We start from the raw sequence: 19,350 nt of genomic DNA, 5'->3' as shown, positions 1-19,350 counted from the left end.
ATTTGAGCTTGATATTGTGTTCTCAAGAGTAGTTGTGGTAAAAAACAGACAGACACAGTAGTCAAATAAGTCATCCAGCTTCAGACTCTTGAACTATCTTAGGTTATTGTAATATGCTGATCTTTATGTATATGTAAAGATAACCACATTATATAGAAGCTGAATTATATTTTGTCATGTTCTCTCCCTTACCCTAACTTCTCTTAGATTCTTCCCTGATCTCTACCCACTCAATATCATGTTCTCTCTTGAAAAAACAAATAAATAAATAAATTCAAAACAAACAATAAGACAAAAAGTCTTTAAGTAAATTAACTACATAAGCTTTTAATTTAAAGCTATTTGAATTATTTTAATGCCTTTATTTAAATTGTTTTAGTATAACAATGATATGAAATAGAGTAATGTTTAAAAACTGTTGTTTTCAAAATCTATAAATAACATTGAAAATATTTAATTTAAAAAGGATTATGTTTCCATTAGGTAAGTAAAGACAAAAAATTCAGTCTAAAACATCTACATTATTTTGTATGCTTAGAGCAAAGTTGAATATTATTTATATGCTATAGATAATTATTTTTAGAATTGTTTTCTTTTTCACATATGATTATGTGTCCTGTATGTATGTGATATAGATACATGTGTCAGATGCTGCACGAACATGCATACAGAGACCAGAGGACTATGTGAGCTGTCCCAAATGGTCACTCTGCCTTATACCCTTGAGAACTCTGCTGCATGAAAAAGAAACTCATAGGAGTCTCCTATCTCTGTCCTCCACAGCTCTGAGATCACAAGTGTAGACTACCATGCCTGGCAGTTGACATGGCGGCTGGGGTTTTGAATTCAAACCCATATGCAGCAAGAAGCTCTCTTTACCTGCTGAGCCATCTCCTTAACCCTGGAGCACACACTTTGTGGTTAACCTGTGTTTATAGTTAAAACATATCACACACAGGAGGTATTAAGTATAATATCAACAATGGAAAAAATTATCTGCTATTCAGGTTCTCATAGTCTGATTTTGTGCTACTTGAATATTGCACTTGCTGAATTGGCTTAATTTTGAACTAAAGCATATTCAAGAGATCTGAAAAGAAAATGGGCTCATTTCCATTTTAAATGTCACCGAAATGAAAATACCGAAGTCCTAGATAAATGATTTCCTTGCATAAGGTTAAATGTCTGCCAAGAATATTAGTTGAGTTTTCTCAAAATTGCCCTTGATGTAGCATTGCTGCCAAAAACAAGTGATAACAACAACACCAGCAAATGAAGCTAGTATTGTGTGAAAATCAGCATCGTGGCATTGGCTTCTTTGAATTGCTGTGATCTCAGTGCAATTGGAATGTCACCATGAAAGAAAATCTTCATTTAAACCAATTTTATAAAATAATTTTTGTTTCTACAGTTTATTTATATGCTTGCACACTTGAACACTTCCCTGTAATGAGCTAAGCTAGTGGATGAGACATGCTCTTAAACACACCATTATCACACGGTGTCAAGTGTGATGATAGAAGCATTAGTAAAGGACTTTAGAGCGCAAGGGAAGAATGCTTCCCTCGGAGACTCTGGAAAGGATCCACGGAATGGATTGAGTGTCAACAGGTGAAGATGACTTTATTAAGCTGAACTATTTCCAAGAAGAGGAAAATAGAGAAAGACAGAAATGTTCCAAGAACCCCAGAGGATTAATTAAAACAAAGTAGGCTGCATAGGAAACAATTAGAAAGTTTACAAGAAGGACAGATTCTCCAGTTGGAATGCTACAATCTGTATAGTCACAGAGGTTATTAATCAACTAAAACTATGGGGAAAGGGAGGATTATCCAAGAGAAGGAAAATAAGAGTATATAGTTATGGAGAGATTTGCGGATACAGAGGTGGGAGGATTCAGGGAGGAACAACTAACACTAAAAGCCATTTGAGGGGTCATATAAACCTCTGTTGTAGAAATTCATATATACATATATACAAAAAATATATAAATGGAGTTAACCAAATCATAGTGGGAGACAATGTCCCAACTGGACATCTTTAACTACCAAGTGAAACCTATAGTGCTAAAAATGGGTCACAGCTATTTGAGTCATTGGCCATAAGGTCCCCATGGAAATCCCCAAATCTTTTAGGCTATTGCCAAGGATATTATTGACTCTCCATAAACTGATGCTAAGGCCCTGTTGCTGAAGACAACATTTACATATCTCATTGAACATGCAAAAGTCAAGCTCATGACAAACTAGAGGCCTCATTGCTATTGAATAGTGTAGCTGGAAGTTTTCCTGTGTCTAGCTTGGCTTGCAGCTAGGACAAATCTCTCCCACTTGCATTCCTCAAGTAAGCACACAGAGGCTTATATTAATTATAATTGCTCGGTCATTGCTCAGGCTTACTATTGACTAGCCCTTACAGTTAAACTCAGCCCATTTCTGTTAATCTATGTGTTGCCACAGGTTCCATGGCTTTACCTGTGTGTCATTACATGCTGCTCCCTGGATGGCAGGGTGGCATTTCCTCACTCAGCTTTTCTCTTCCCAGAATTCTCTTTGTCTGCTTATCCCACCTATACTTCCTGCCTGGCTACTGACCAATCAGCATTTTATTAAACCAGTGTACAGAAGCATTATCCCACAGCAGAATAGTGTTCATGTATTTGGTGGTACTCTGCATGCTATCAGAGGAGAAAAGCAACCATCAGCTCAGCTATAAAACGTTTGATTTCCACTGGTGATCTGGCTACATGATATGTTAGTACAATAGTGGCAAAACCTTTGTGAGAGTATCCAAGCATGCCAAATGGATTTAAGGTTCACACTACTAGAGGGAACCCATGACTAACACTGCTTGCGTGGGCATGAAACAGATTGATTAGGTCATGGACCTAGATGAAAAGCAATTACTATTGTTCTGCTAAAGAATACAGTAATAAAATGACACCTAATGACATTCTACAATAGCCATAGACCAATTATTCACTTAGCCATCGTCAGAAAAGCTTCCTCTTGTGGTAGATTAGAAATAAAAAAAAAAAAAAGATCAACAACTGGACCACATACAGAGATCAGAGATTTTGGATTCAATTAAGGAAGTTTTCCAAAACATTAAATTCATGTTGAGTCTACTGGTTTAAAAGAATGTTTATGGAAAGTAAATGAGGAAGACTTTCTTAGTTCAAGGGAGGTATGTATGCATGTATTACTTAGGGTTTCTATTGCTGTAATAAAACACCATGACCAAAAGCCAACTTGGGATGAAAAATGTTTATTTGGCTTATATTTCAGCATTGCTGTTTATCACTGAGAGAAGTCAGGACATGAACTCAAAACAGGGCAGGATCCCAGAGGCAGGAGCTGATGCATGAGCTACTTACTGGCTTGTTTCCCCTGGCTTTCTTGATCCACCTTTTTCTAGAACCCAGGACCAGGAGGCCAGGGATGGCACCAGCCACTATGGTCTAGGCCTACCCCCCATTGATCACTAAGTGAGAAAATGCCTTACAGTTGGATCTCATGGAGGCATTTCTTCAACTGAGGCTCTTTCCTCTGATGTTTCTAGCTTATGTCAAGGTGACACACAAAACCAGCCAATACAACTCACTTCTTATGACTTTGACACACAAACACATCACTATTAAGCCACATCCCTTCCTTACTCATTGATCCTCAAGATCTTATATTAAAGCCATAAATAATTTAAAAGTCCCACAGCCCTTATCTATTCAAATATATCAAAATTCTAGTCTCTTTAAAATATCCAATCTCTTTTAAAAGTTCAAGTCTTTCACCTGCAGGCTCCTTTAAAAATCAAATTAAATACCTTCTTCAAAAGGGAAGAACCAGGGCACTGTCACAGTCTGAATGAAGCAAAATCAAACTCCAACAATATAAACTCATATATGCGATCCACTCTCAATCTTCTGGACCTCTTCAAAGGGCTTGGGTCACTTTTGTGGCTCTGCATTCTATGACACATTCAGCTTGTCTTTAGGCTCTGGCTGGCTCCACTCCATTGCACTGCTGTTCCCATGGAACTGGCATCTCCAAAATGCTAGGGTCTTCTGCTACAAATGGACTGCACTTTCCCTGACATCCTCTCATAGGCTCTCTTCATGGTGTCAAGCCTCAATTTCTTTGCTTGACCTCTTCAGTCCTGAGCCTTCAACTGCCACTGAGGCTGCACCTTCACCAATGACCTTTCCTGGCCTCTCATAATACCAAGCCTCAGCTCCTCTCCATGACTCCCTCATGCCTTCAAAACCAGTACCACCTGGTTGACTCTTGAATATTAGTAAGTCCTGCTGACAACACAACCTACAGCCATGGCTGCCTCTGGAACACAGCTTCTCTGTACTCATATGAAACACATCCCAGCAGATGTCACCTCAACTATGCTGGTCTCTCTTTAATCACCACTAATTTCTTAGCTCCAGCTAATCAATCTCAGTTGTCCCAGTAATGTAAAGGTTTTGTGTTCATAGTTCTGTTGTCTTGCTAATCACAGCTAATTCTTCAGCCCCATATAACCAGAGCCACAGCATCCTAATTGAAAATAACAAATGAATCTGATAGAACCTTTGAACTTCCCTCTGAAACTTTATAAACAAGGCCTCCATGCTCTGCGCTACTCTCAACATTCTTATCTTCCAAGTTTCCACAGAACATCCCACAGAGCTCTTAACACTCAATGGCTCTTCTAGCCTAAAGTTCCAAAGTCCTTTTACAATCTTCCCCAAAACATGGTCAGGTCTTTCACAGCAATACCCAACTCGTGGTACTAATTTCTGTGGCCTTTCTATTGCTGTGATGAAACACCATGAGCCACAAGCCAATTGGAAAGGACAGAGTTTATAGGGTTACACTTCAGCATTGCTGTTCATCACTGCAGAAAGTAAAGACATGAACTCAAGCAGGGAGTATCCCTGAGGCAGGAGCTGATTGAGTTCATGGAGGGGAGCTGCTTACTGGCTTGCTTCCCATGGCTTACTCAACCCACCATCATCTAGAACCTAGGACCAGCAGCCCAGGGGCGGCACCATCCACCATGGGCTGGGCCCACCTCCATTAATCACTAAATGGGAAGATTCCTTACAGTTGGATCTCATCAAGGCATTTCCTCAAGTGGGGCTTCTTCCTCTGATGAATCCAGCTTGTGTCACATTGACACACAAAACCAGCCAGTATGATGAATATCCTTAGTTTTTGTCAATAAGTTAAGAACCCCCCCATGTTTTTGATAAAAATGTATGGATTGGATGAACACTAAATCATTTTCTTACTAATAACTTAATTTTGGTCAATATCAATCTCAGTTCCACACAATATATCTCAATAACCTCCTTCACATAGAATAAAGTTTCAAGTATGGCACAGCTTAGGTAAGCTTTGACAACATTTTCAAATCTGCCAGTATCTGTGTTTTCCCAAACTGGAATTCTAATTTTCCCCAAATAAATGTAATTTTCTTTGTTCCACAGACCACGGGACATTCACCAGATACTTCTGTGCATGTCAAGATAGATTGGCTACGGATGTCCTGGGACAGTGGGCAAATCAACTCATCAACTTTCTAACTTACAGTATGAGAATAGATGCAATTTCCACTAAATAGGGTAACACTTTAGAGAATGACAAGTCCCTTGCCTCTCCTATACATTCTTCACACTCTAAAAGTACTGCAATGCAAAACGATCATATCACACCTCTTTCCATTGATAAGAGTCTGTCAGCTGCAACCACGTATCAACTGAAAGACCATGGCTGGTCCTCAGCAAGTGCTTTGTAGAAACCACCTCAGATATTGGAAGCATATAATGAGCATCGAATTTGAGAGTTTGGAGTGGGTACACACAAATGACTTCAAGGAATACCAGAGCATTTGAGAGAATGGCTGTTAAGCATGAAACTCCAATACCTACATGAGTATACAGAGGTGTCAAGGATTTATATTTGTATGTTTAGTGCTTATTTTTGACATATAATAGGTCTGTAGATATTTTTTGGATATAGTACATATTACTTGTGCAGAATATAAAGAACAAATAGAAGGCTAAAAATATTATTTAAAAGACTATAATGAAATGAGATGAGTGATTCACTAGAGTGAATGAGATGAGAAGGGTAAATTGTCTTATTTGTACTCCTAAATATGAATTTAATTAATGAGCATGGTTCCTGGAATAATATCGTAGGGAGGGAAAAATACATCATCACTCAGGGATGACAGATACAGAGTCCCATTTCCATTGTTACATATTGGTATGGGAAACCAAACTCGCATATGGATTCATGTTTGCCAGGTAAGCCCCCATCCTGCTCTACAGGGTAAATGCTCTAACCACTGAATGAACTCTCCAACAGGATACTTCATTCTTATAACAGAGAAGCAGAAGTATGCTCCTAGTCTAGTTCATCTAAAATCCATCTTTCCTGTTGCTGTAAACAAAAAAAGGAACCTGCCAGAACCAACTGAGAAAGACAGATTTATTTTGGCTCAAGGATTTGAGAAGCACAGTCTATCATAGCAGGGGAGGCATGGAAGAGGGGATCCTTCTGCAGACACGGGAGCATGGCCATGACTCTGTATTTTATGGTGGAACATGAAGCAGAGAGTACAGGACAGAAGCCGGGGTCCAAGTAACCCTGACAAGTCTACCCTTAGTAACCTATTTTAATAATCAGGCCCAAACTACTAAAAACTACACAGGTCATCCAAAACAACCCCACTCCAGGAACACCCAAGCAAAATGCAAATGTTTCAGGAAAATTCCAGATTCAAACTATGACAACACCATTCTATGGTCTCATAGGCTATGACTCTCTATTCTTTCCCCAACTTATCATGCACCAGGTCTTATCAGTGGGGAAGTAGGGAGAACTCCATGACAGAGCTAGGAGATGGCATACCTCCACTTCTCTTGCTGATTGTAGACCACATGTACAACATTTCCTCTCCCAGCTACATTCCATGCCCTCTTCCTGTATATCTCTCTAGACTCATGGTTGTATAATCCAGGACCCTTGATATCAGGGGGCAGTTTTCTTTTGTACATAATGTGTAGGAGAGGAAGCAGAGAGGTGGAATCCTGAATCTCCAATCAGAAGTTTCATCCCTAATTGCATGTCATATCACCATAACCCAGCATTAAAACCTGAGAATCCCAATCAGTTTTACTTTCCTGGTCTTAAAGATGACCAACACTGTGGTGGTATTGTGTTCCCCAAAATATTGTGTAGCCTAATAAACTTATCTGGAGTCAGAGAACAGAAAAGGCACTAGATACTTAGGATAGGCAGTGGTAGCACATGCCTTTAATCCTAGCATTCTAGGGGCAGAAATCCAAGTGTTCAAGGATACAGCCTAGCATGGTGACTCACGCCTTTAATCCCAGAAAGCGAGCCTTTAATCCTAGGGAGTGATGGCAGATAGCAGAAAGGTATATAAGGCATGAAGACCAAGTACTAGAAGCTTTTGGCTGGTTAAGCTTTCAGACTTTCTAGCAGCAGTTCAGCTGAGATCCATTTGGATGAGGATTCAGAAGCTTCCAGTCTGAGGAAACAGGATCAGCTGAGAAGTGGGCCAGGTGAGGTTAGCTGTGGCTTGTTCTGTCTCTCTGATCTTCCAGTGTTCACCCCAATACCTGGCTCAGGTTTGATTTTATTAATAAGAACTTTTAAGAATCCTGCTACACAACACTCCTAAAATTATGACTTACGAATCACATTGATGCAACTGTTGGAGCCGATTTAGGTATGCATATTATGATGAGTTGTGTATACAAAAGATCCTCTACTAAAATTTCCACAGTGTTTCATTTTCTCACAGAACTTTTATTCATTGTGCTACAAGAGAAAATCTGAAATAAATAAGCAATTTGTAGAACGCACATATTTTGAAGTTTATAATTGATGTTTCAAATTTAAATTTCTTCTAGTATCTGAGTATACACTAGTAATTGGTTGTTATTTTAAATTTGTGACACCTAAATTTTCTTAATTACATAGTGTGAACTAAAGGAGAAAGAATCATTATATTCTTTCCCACAAAATGTAGCTAAGTACACTGACTTAGCCACAAGTTCAGGCAGAGAACACAGAGACATAATTGCTGTTTACTTCATAACTATCTTCCAATCAGATAAAGTATTGCAATATGCTTCTTACATTTAATTTGAAGATATTGTAGGTTGCACTTATTTGACAAATTTGGGGAAAAGGAGTATTGATTAGAACTTTGAGTGATATTCTTGTCTAAAAACGATATGTACAGCATTTAATTGACGTTAATAAGGAGTTTTCAGTCATCTTAACTTGAATTTTAAATGACAGTCCTAATCTTCATCTTCACTGTCATTTGAAAAGGTATAAGTGCAGAACTTAGACCATTCAGGTGATAAATATGACTGATTGATAATAATCTTTAATGTAATCATTCAGAAAAGAAAAATGTTTAGAAAAGCAGCCGTCACTTAACATACCGTGTATTTCTTGTAACAACACTTTCAACTAAATCAAGTCAATTCATTCCTTGAATCTACACTACAGAGAAGCACAGCAGGTAAGTTTGAAGAATGGAAATCAGGTAAATGCTAAGAACTATTAACCCAGAATAGCTAAATAGAACCGCAAATCAAATCAATTGACTGAGAGTGCTTACTTTCTCTCTTTGAACACTCAAGAAATGTACACAAACACACTACACACACACACATGTTCCTGCTAAAAGCAAAAAAAAAAAAAACAAAAACCAGTGCTTTTGAGGCAATGTTGACATTTCTTTACAACCATCTAATCATAATCTTTACAAGTAGGTAAATAAATGTATCCTGAATATGTATTGATGGAAAATATTCATATAGAAACTCAACACTAGTAAGCTGAATATGATAACAAATCTCAAAGAAAATGAAATCTGTTTTCATAACACTACTGTTAAAATACAGATTAATGAATGTTTTGGAATACTGTGGGCCAATAACATCCAAATTTACTAAGTATTCTTTAGCTGTAAAAAGAAGATATTAGAGAATATCATCTGAAAATAAAGCACAACGAAATAATAAATGTGAATAACAAGTGAAAAATTGCAAATGTAATCTTTATTTATAGAGAATAGAAGTGAATGTGAACTTAGTGCCAAGATACCACCAAAAATGACAAAAAAATTAACATGATGACTTTTAAATCTGTCCAGAACAATTTAAAGAACAAATAAAGTGGAAAATAATTCTTCAAAAATATTATTAAAACATATACTAATGCAAATGTAGCCTATAAGGAATATTATATGCTCTGAAGTCTTATATTTTATATGCTCTCAATAGAGTAACAGAATACATATATACATATGTTTGTATGCATTTTAAAAATGCTTGGTATCCAATTATTTAAAACCTCTGGAATAGGTTTGAGAACTTTTTTTCTAATATATATCATCCAACATTAAAAATTATCAAGTATAGGACAAAATAGAGATGCCATATCAGGGGAATTAGAGATAGACCTCCCATCAAATGATGATTTTCCAAACATACCTGTATGCAGATAATGCTCAAACTTTATTTTTTTGTGTGGGAAAAGTGCAAATGAGTATCTCAAGATGATTCCTGAGCTTTACTTATTCTGGATATGCATGCCTAAGGAATGTTTCTTCAAAATATGTAATCTAATTTTATTACCAATGTCAGCTAAAATAGATTCACTCAGTTAAATTAGCACTGAATATCAAACATATATTAGGAAATATTCTAGATACTACTAATAATTCAGAAAAAAATTCCCAATTTTAGAAGGAATTTATGTCTGAATAAATGAAAAATTATTTATTATCAACTTTTTATCAGAGAAATTGAATATATTACTAAGTTGATGGTATAAATTTGTGTGTCTGTGCATTGGAAACAGTATAATAATTAAATTCAATAAATGAAGTAAAGTTTCTATCAAAACTTTCTAATGGAATGATCTTGCTTATATATAAGTAAATATATTCATTTCCCTTATATTTACATACATAATTACATGCATTAATCATCATACTGAAAGAAATTTGAGTTCCCATTTTATATAAATTTTTTGGGCAAGAATTTGAAAATATTAAATTAGAGGAAGAATTTGAGCTTTTTTAGACTCTAAAATTAACTTTCTGCGAGTGCAATAATATTTTCCATTCTTTTACTTTACAAAGTTTAAGGGCACTTTTCAAACACTTCACAACAGGAAATAATGTATAACACATGTCATAAAATACGTGTTTATAAATTGTGAATAATTAGATTATCAAAATGCAGTTTCAATACTTAACTGTCTGTTAACATTTTAGTAAAAATGTAAGGCCTACAGCAACTGGATATAACTGCATATAAAATATGATTCAGTATAAACTATCCCCCAAATAATAAATTGCTTTTACTAGGTGGCATTCCATTTGACCAACATCAATATTGGACACCGTTGGTAGCACCTTAAAAAGCAAAAGTGTATGGTTATAATGATGTATAATGACAGTTGCAGAGAAGATACAAAGAAGAGCTTATGAAAATAATATGACTGCATTCTAATTTTTCTATTCTAAATCTCAAAAATGGCATTATTTTCCTTGTGGATCTGAAAAATCTAAATTCAAAAGTCTTTTGGAATTAAAATATTCTATTTTATCAAGAAATCCATGATTCTAGTCTCAATTCCCTCTTCAAGAATGTGTTCACATCTTCATGGGGTAGAAATATTTCAGTTAATAAAGAATTTATAAAATATACATAAAGATTTAAGCATATATCAAGTCACCAGAATCCTAATTGATAATTATAAATAATAAATATTTATTGTGTAATTTATTACTAGAATAATAATTTTTCTTCCAACTTCTAGTTTTTACTGTCACTGTTTTATTCTTGACAAAATATCATTGAGATTTAGAATAACTCATGAAATATTCTTTTGCAGCCCCTAAAATATAATATTTTTTTTCTCCAAGAGATAATCATTTTAAGTTCCAAATCATGGGAGCAAAATAAAAGACATTTTTATTGTTGTTCATTAAAGTGCTTTGATTACAGAGAAATAAGTAACAACAGAGGAATACAAGCTGGGACATAGTGAATAATAAAACACAGCATGTGATTTTCCTTTATATTTTAATAGCTTATAATTTGTTGGCCTTCTTGAACTTTTCTCTGGATTATAATTAAATACATAGTTATATAAAGTTGGTAAAATGCTAAATTTATTTTTAGTTTTAATTAACCAATAATCTAGAGCAATTTAATTTCTGCTTAAAAGTAGTATATCTAGCCCTGATCTTGTTAGAAGACAAACTTGTATATTCAGTTTTTCTCCTTTTATGAATCAAAGCTAATGGGTGACAAGCAACAATATTTCTAGACAGCTGTTGAGTGGTACAAGTAAATCTTGTTCACTTGATCAGAATCGAGTTAGCACTTTGCTTCAGAGGAGATGGGCCATTAAGGATGGGCTGTGAGGTTTCAAAAGCCCATGCCAGGTTTGTTCTCTCTCTCTCTCTCTCTCCTGCCTGTGCTCATAATATAAGCTCTTAGCTACTATTCCTGAGCCATGCCTGCTTGTCCCTTTGTTCCCCACCATGATGATCACAGATTAACAGTCTGACAATGTAAGCAAACCCCTTGTTAAATGTTTTTGTTTATAGGTTGCTTTAGTCATGGTGTTTTATCAAAAGCAAATATATATATATATGTACATGTAAACAATAGACATATATACATAGTATTGGAAGTGTTTTAAATATATTAACATTTTTTATATCTTCTACTTTCTGCATTTTCTGAGACATCCATCATTATTGAGAAAGACTAGATTTGTAGCAACAAGCATGAGAAAGAAAGAAAGAAGAAAGGAAGGAAGGAAGGAAGGAAGGAAGGAAGGAAGGAAGGAAGGAAGGAAGGAAGGAAGGAAGGAAGGAAGGAAATAGTCTATCATGTATCAGAGTATTTGAAGCTAGAACCAGAAGTGTTCATCCCCTGTCCATCAATGTGAAGACATACCCAATATAAAAATCTTATGAGGAAGAAACCTTGATTTGGGCTGAAAGGGTTAATGGTGTCAGTCCACATCCAATACAGCATGTTTCTTTGGGATGTATCAATGCATCAGGGAGAGGAGATAGCTTTATCTTGTGGAGTCTAAGAAGAAAGGGGAGAAAAAGGAGTTGAAAATATCCCAATTTCCCCTTCAATGGAACCCCTCAATGACAATTTCATGTTTTATGCACTATCTTTCAATTATCTCATCAATCTCCAATAGCACTGTTAGAGGCTAATAATAAAACCTCTGAGAAATCAGACTTTGTATATTGAATTGAACCCAATCTTAAAAATTGCTGGGTCATCAGTTTAAAGACATTTTTAACCCAGTATGAGGACGTCTGGCCTACTTCATGAAATCTTTAAAATGAGGCTTGGAGGAATATAATTAAAACCAGAGATATTAAAAAGAAAATTTCACCTAAACATAAAGTTGGAACATTCCAATATGACCTCCAGAAAAATCACAAAAGGAATGCTTTTCCTGGAGTATTCAGACAAGACTCTAACCATCCTCCATGTATATATATATATATATATATATATATATATATATATATATATATATATAATTTAAAGTCCTAAAGGACGGGAGCTCTAGAATGTTTCAGTAGTAAAAGGCTTTGGTGCCTTTGCAAAGGTCCAGGGCTCAGTTCCAAGTACCTACATAGTAGGTGGTACTTAACAATTGTCAGTAACTCCAGCTGCAGAGCATCCTGTGCCTCTTCCTGGCCACAGCACCCAGAGCACCAGGCACACATGGTACACATGAATGCAAGTGTAGACAAACAATCATATACACAAACAACTCTTTAAAAAGTTTTCAGTCTTAAAATATGAAACGTGAGGTTCCTGTAGAATTAAAAAGCTTCTCAGCAGATACATTGACAGATATATCTTAAGACTGAAAATTATTTCTACAACCAGTCACATAGATTTCCCAAACAAGGGTTGACAAGGGATGCTTTAGGACAACAGTGTTTAATTATCTTCCACAACTTGATTGGTAAATTCTGAAGCTGGAAGAACCACATTATGAGTGCCATTGGGGCTAACAGGCAGGTTAGAGAGGTAGGCATTAGGGTGGGAAGGAAGACACTCTATTTCCCATCTACATCTACAGGGGACAAAAATTTGCATCCTCCTCATTCTCAGGTAAGAGCAGAGGGACGCTAAGACTCTAAAATATGTCATATACTAGGATAACATACTTATTAAAATATAACTTTGTATAAGGTTAAGGAAGAAATAAACCAATAGGTTCATTAAGACTGTAAAATAATGCCACGTAGAATTACAGTGTCCCAAGAACATGGGTAATCTCATATGTATTGTCACAGTTCCTTCTCAGAACTATTTGAGAGTGTGTTTTTAAAGATGAATAAAATTCTACTATTTTATCTAAATACAAATGTCCTGGTGAATTCTAAAAGAAAATGTCTCATGGGTCTCAAAAGATCACATAGAGAAATATCACATAGAAAGTACCTTAAAAATATGTCTGAGAGAAAAACAAAATCAGAGGGCAAATAAATAATGCTCTGTTTGAAGGGACAGAAGAAAGGATATAGAAATAACTAGGTAATCTATTAGGAGACATAAATGTCTTTGATAAAAATCATCTTTTTTTCCATTTTTTGTTCCTTTATGATTACAAAAAAATTGCCATAATTTCTGACTTTTTGATAATATTGCATGAGTTCAAAGACATATTATTATCTAGTTCAACTGATCACCTTTGAAAGAAACAAGGATATAAAAATATAAATATAATAGATAAACACATACTAGCAGTGTTAAATGAGTAGATGCCTTCAACATGTGAATAATTTTGGAAGTCCACAAAGTTGAATTGAAAACTCCCAAGAAAACACAAAATTTTTAAATAAATAAAGTAGATTCTACCAGCAGATGTCTGCTAATATCATCACAATCTATAGATGATGTTGATATTATATTTGATTCTATCAGGCAAAAAAGATACCATGCTATAAATTTTTATCCGACTCACCAGTTTTGGAAACAGTTCTGCTATACAGCACATGTAATTAAATAACTACATAGAAGTGTACAGTTGGCCTTGTGAAGTTTTCATTTTCTAATGAAAAGGTGAAATTCTCAGAAAAAAAAAAGACTTATTACAAAATAATTTAAAGAAAAAAGACAAATATTCTAAAATTTATCAAACAAAAATTTCATTATGTTTAGATCTTTTATTTTATAAAGAAGAAATTATACTCAGCTTTCAATAGAAAAGAAAAAATATTGTGATCTTGTTCCTATATTCATCCATTTTATTACCACAACTAATTTTCTAAATCTGAGTATCTGTATAGAGATAAGAGGTGTATTTTGGTTCATGGTCTGGAGGGCCTAAGTAAAAGGGCTCCATTTGAAAATGCTCTTATTGCCTGCTGAGGTCAAATTGGCTTGTGTAAAGGAAAGAGATTACATGGATTCATCTATTTAGTGTTTTTGCTATCTTTTTAAGAAGATACCATGATTATGAACCTCTAATGATTTCTTTCTAACTCAAATACACTAGCAAAGAAAATATAGACCCAAAAGTAGTATAATGAGATTAAGGTACCACTCTGCATGCTTCAAAACACAAATTTAAAGTTAACATATGGCATCCAAAACAATTACAAACAGGATGATTCTTACCAGAATGCAAAGAATATAATAGGAACACTGTACTTTTCTTCTGCATTTGCATAATCTGTGTCCATAATTGGTGCCCATTTAACGGCCACTATTTCTTTGTTTCTATTAGCAGAATACTGGAAAGCATTATAAACACATCATCTCAACTTATGTTTCTCCAAATACCTATAACGATATCTCCACTTTCCCTCTTATATGCAATAATCACCAAGTCTTTAGATTACTGTAATGCATATATCTTGGAACACCACACTCATTAGTTTGTTCTAGACATTGCCATTCTTCCTTATTACATCTTGCTTTTGCCTCCTGGACTAATTGCCATTTTATAAAATTTACATTATGCTAAGTTTGTCTTCCATGTTATTGCTCTAAACCTCTTTTATCTCCTAATGATTTTCCTTTATATCAACCCAAATATAATATATTTTTAGGATAAAAATATCATTAGGTAAAATCAGATATGCTATATGACACTCTATGAAATATAATGCACAATAAAATTAATGTTAGAGCACAGTGTATTGATGTATGTGGCTTATTTAATATTTTTGTTTGTTGTTATAAAATTTTAGTACATAAGGGATAGTAAACAAGAGGAATTAAATTATATTTTTAAATGAAGGTTATCTGTGTCAATATTTCAAAAGCACCTTAAAAGGTTTTTTTTTTTAGTTATTTTAAACTTATGTACAGAAATATTTTAAATGTATTCATCCGACAGTTTATGAGAATATGCTAAAATGGATTTATGTGTGTTTTGCCTTTAAAAATCAGAATAATATCAGAATCTCTCAAGACTATCATATCATTTTACTGAATTTTTTTTTGGTGAATTATTTAGTGTGGAGAAGAGATTTAGATGAAAGTGGATCTGCCTTAAACTAATAAAACAAAAGTCCAAAAAATGCCTTTGCAATGCCACTTATATTTACTAGATTATTCCTCATTGAAAATTCTTTAAGCACTTGTTGAACTTCAGATAGCCAGCAGTGAATTTTATCGTCACGTTATACATTGTCCTCCCACCCCCACCCCGAAGTGGAATTTGGGCTATTTTTATGTTAAAAATATTTTTGTTTAGTTGGTTATTCTCATGGACAGGTTTAAAATCATTGAAATTTTGTATTTCTTTTAGACTAAGACAAAATCTGAAGAGAATATTGGGTTTCATTTTAACTTTTCAAGAATGCATGAATTGTATTTTGACCAAATTTAGCCAGAAGTAAAATCTGCAGAAGTAAACTCTAGTGTAACGAACAACATCTATGACCCTTATTGGCAGTGGCCTCATGAAAAAGGAATTTAGAAGGGACAACAGCAAACAGGGATCATCTGTATTCCCTAACATGTGTGGCCTCTGCTGATCTTGTTCTCAAGGCTGGTGTTGGAAGGGCTGAACATGATCCAGATAGATCGTCTTACAATCGTATGGAACAACTAATTGTTGTAGAATGTTATCTTAAGGTGTTTTACTTTTGTTTATGTTGCATTTGTTTAACTCTGTGAAGCTGTGTTTCAGTGCCTGTGTAAAACACCTGATAGTCTAATAAAGATCTGAACAGCCGATAACAAGGCAGGAGAAAAGATAAGAGGGGCTGGCAGGCAGAGAAAATGTATAGAGGAAAAACCTGGGAGGAAAAAGGAAGTAGTCAGAGAAGGAGGAGGACTCCAGAAGCTAGCCACCCAACTACACAGCAAGCCACAAAGTAAGAGTAAGATTTGCAGAAGTAAGAAAATGGGAAAAGACCAGAGGCAAAAGGTAAATGGGATAAGTTAAGAAAAGCTGGCAAAGCCTGGACTACCAAGTGAGTCCCAGGAAAGGCGCAAAGCTACACAGAGAAACCCTGTCTCGAAAAACCAAAAAAAAAAAAAAAAAAAAAAAAAAAAAAAAAAAAAAAAAAAAAAATTAAAAAAAAAAAAAAAGAAAAGCTGGCAAAAAAAAAAAAAAAAAAAAAAAGCCAAGCTAAGGCCAGGCAATTATAATTAAAAATGAACTTCCATATGTAGTAGCTGAATCCTTCCCCACCGCCCAAAGAGTAGAAAAAACATAACAATAACTAATCTTATATCTCTGTAACTATGAGCCTGGCTGTGGTGGTAATGTGTTCCTCCAAATATTGTGTACCATAATAAACTTATCTGGGGTCAGAGAACAGAGCAGCCACTAGATATAGAGGCCAGAAAATAGTGGCACTCACACCTTTAATCCTAGCATTCCAGAGGCAGAGATCCACCTGGATCTCTGTGAGTTCAAGGCCACACTGGAAACAGCAGGCATGGTGACTCACGCCTTTAATCCCAGGAAGTGATGGTAGAAAGCAGAAAGATATTTAAGGCATGAGGATGAGGAACTAGAGGCTGGTTAAGCTTTTAGGTTTTTGAGCAACAGTTCAACTGAGATCCATTTGGATGAGGACACAGAGGCTTCCAGTTTGAGGAAACAGGAACAGCTGAGGAACTAGCAAGGTAAGGTGGCTGTGCCTTGTTCTGTTTCTCTGATCTTCCAGTGTTCACCCCAATACCAGGCCCTGAGTTTGTTTTTATTAGTAAGACCTTTTAAGATTCATGCTACACCTGCCTTTGTGTTATCATGTGTAATTCTATGTTACATTCTATGAATGTAACAGTAATGCTCAATTCTCTTCAAAAGTGGGCTCAAAAGTGTTGTGAAATCACTTTTGCTGTTCTTAAAGGTGAACAGATAACACCAATGGTTGGCATAAAAATTGTCTAACAATTTAATGTGATAATTCATGGCTATAGAAAAATATTGTTTCAACCATCTCCACTCAATACCCAAAAACTGACTTGACATCTATCAATAGAGTACAGTAAATAAGACTATCTCAATTTCACATCAATATTCACATTCTACATTATATTGATATCAACAAAAATCACAAGCTACTAGCTTCCATTCCATATTGCTTTAGCTAACTAAAACATAAAAATAATTTTGGTATAGAACATTAATAGAAAAGGAATCTGAGAGAAGAAGTCTCCCAGATTTTTTTTTAATTTCCTGGCTAAAATAAAGATAAAATGGATGTTGAGAGTTGATTCTTAATACTTTGTCCAATGATGACATTCTTGGAAAAAATCTTTGCGAGAACTCTTTCAGTGAGACTGGTGGTGAGGGAAAATTATAATGTTGGGAATCTTTGTAGAATGTGGAAAAAAATGAGGCATGAGGAATGTAGAATTAAGAGTCTTTCTTTTATACCTTTATTTTCAATACACCTGAGAAACAGGGGAAGCTGACAAAAATTAATGTACTAAACAAGAATTATTCATACAGAGTTCCATTCTCATGAGAAAAGATTACTATGATTTTCTTATTAAAGAAGAATTTTCAATATAAAGCCCACTGCAGTGTTTTTCAAACTCTTTTAATAAGGGGAGATATTTAAAAGACTCTAAAAATACCAATTCCCCAGAACTTTCTTCACACAGACGAAAAAGGGATTTGCATGAGGAAGCAATGAGACAGATTACGCAAGCTAAAATCCCAGGTGCTTCTTGCTAATTTCAAGTTTGAGGAACATTGTAGAGCGTGAGTCCCATTCCATCATTCTTATAGATAACTACATTTTACTTAAGTCCTTCCTGGGGGTAGCACAGGGCTACGTGGATGCTGTCAAGTATATATTTTTAGATAAAGGATTGGATTGTGGGAAACTCCTATCAGAGAGTTCGTTATTTAAAATTGTATATTTGGGAACTGAAAACATGGTTCAGTGATTAAGAACACTTACTGCTCTTTCAGAAGACTTGAGTTAGGTTCCAGAAACATGTTCTGTGGTTCACCCTGCCCTGTGTCTCCAACTCCACAGAATCAAATGCCTTCTTCAGGTCTCCACTGCTATGCTCCCACATTTGGTTCACACACACACACACACACACACACACACACACACACACACACACACACTAAATTATAAAATAAACCTAACATTTCACATTTTATATTTAAAAATAAATTACCTGGGAACATATTTAAAACTTATTTCCACTCATATTATTGTAAATAGTGTCATACACTTGAAAAACATGACTAATGTATTATACCTGTAGTAACTTTTTTTAACCTAAAATTTAGACTTTAAAATGATGTCAGACACCTTCAAATCACAGAGACTGCATCTGACTGGTTACACTGCAAATGTTTTGACATCCTTTGCCTTTAATAGCAGAGGTATTGTGTAATGTTACTGTGAAATTTATTAATCAGTTTCTATGTCAAAAATCAGTGATGATATAATGAATGTAAATTACAGGCTCTTGTTTGCTGATATTCTTGTCATTGAGATATTTTTTCCAATAATTTGTTTTATATCTATTCTCTTCACTAATGTGAGAAACCTAAGAATCTAGTAATATAATAAGGCTTAGGTAGGCATTTTACCTGTGTATTCTAGCTTTCAGTAGACTCAAATGAGTTTGATTTTTTTTTTTTTTTGTTGTTGATGATGCCAGTAGATGGAAAGGTTGTATATCAAGCACATGTGAACTTTGGTTTACTGTAAGGGTGACTTTTTTTCTTACACATGCAAACCAGTTTTAGGTGTCAAGAAGAAGAGCAGTGGCTGCCAAGGTATGGCAATGTCCTCTCAGAACAG

The 19,350-nt window shown here is 35.0% G+C and overlaps 1 long non-coding RNA gene across 1 annotated transcript in view; it reads right to left on the bottom strand.

The window, feature by feature from the left end:
* LOC143268016 (uncharacterized) overlaps nt 1-16,654 on the bottom strand; it is a 339,198-nt gene extending 322,544 nt beyond the window's left edge. Inside the window, exon 1 of the long non-coding RNA XR_013043604.1 lies at nt 16,590-16,654. This is a non-coding gene — a long non-coding RNA (uncharacterized LOC143268016). The remainder of the gene's footprint in view (nt 1-16,589) is intronic.
* Nucleotides 16,655-19,350: the final 2,696 nt, after the last annotated feature.

This window comes from Peromyscus maniculatus, chromosome 12, assembly GCF_049852395.1.
Source record: "Peromyscus maniculatus bairdii isolate BWxNUB_F1_BW_parent chromosome 12, HU_Pman_BW_mat_3.1, whole genome shotgun sequence".
Lineage (NCBI taxonomy): Eukaryota > Metazoa > Chordata > Mammalia > Rodentia > Cricetidae > Peromyscus > Peromyscus maniculatus.
This window is presented reverse-complemented; position numbering and strand designations above follow the sequence as displayed.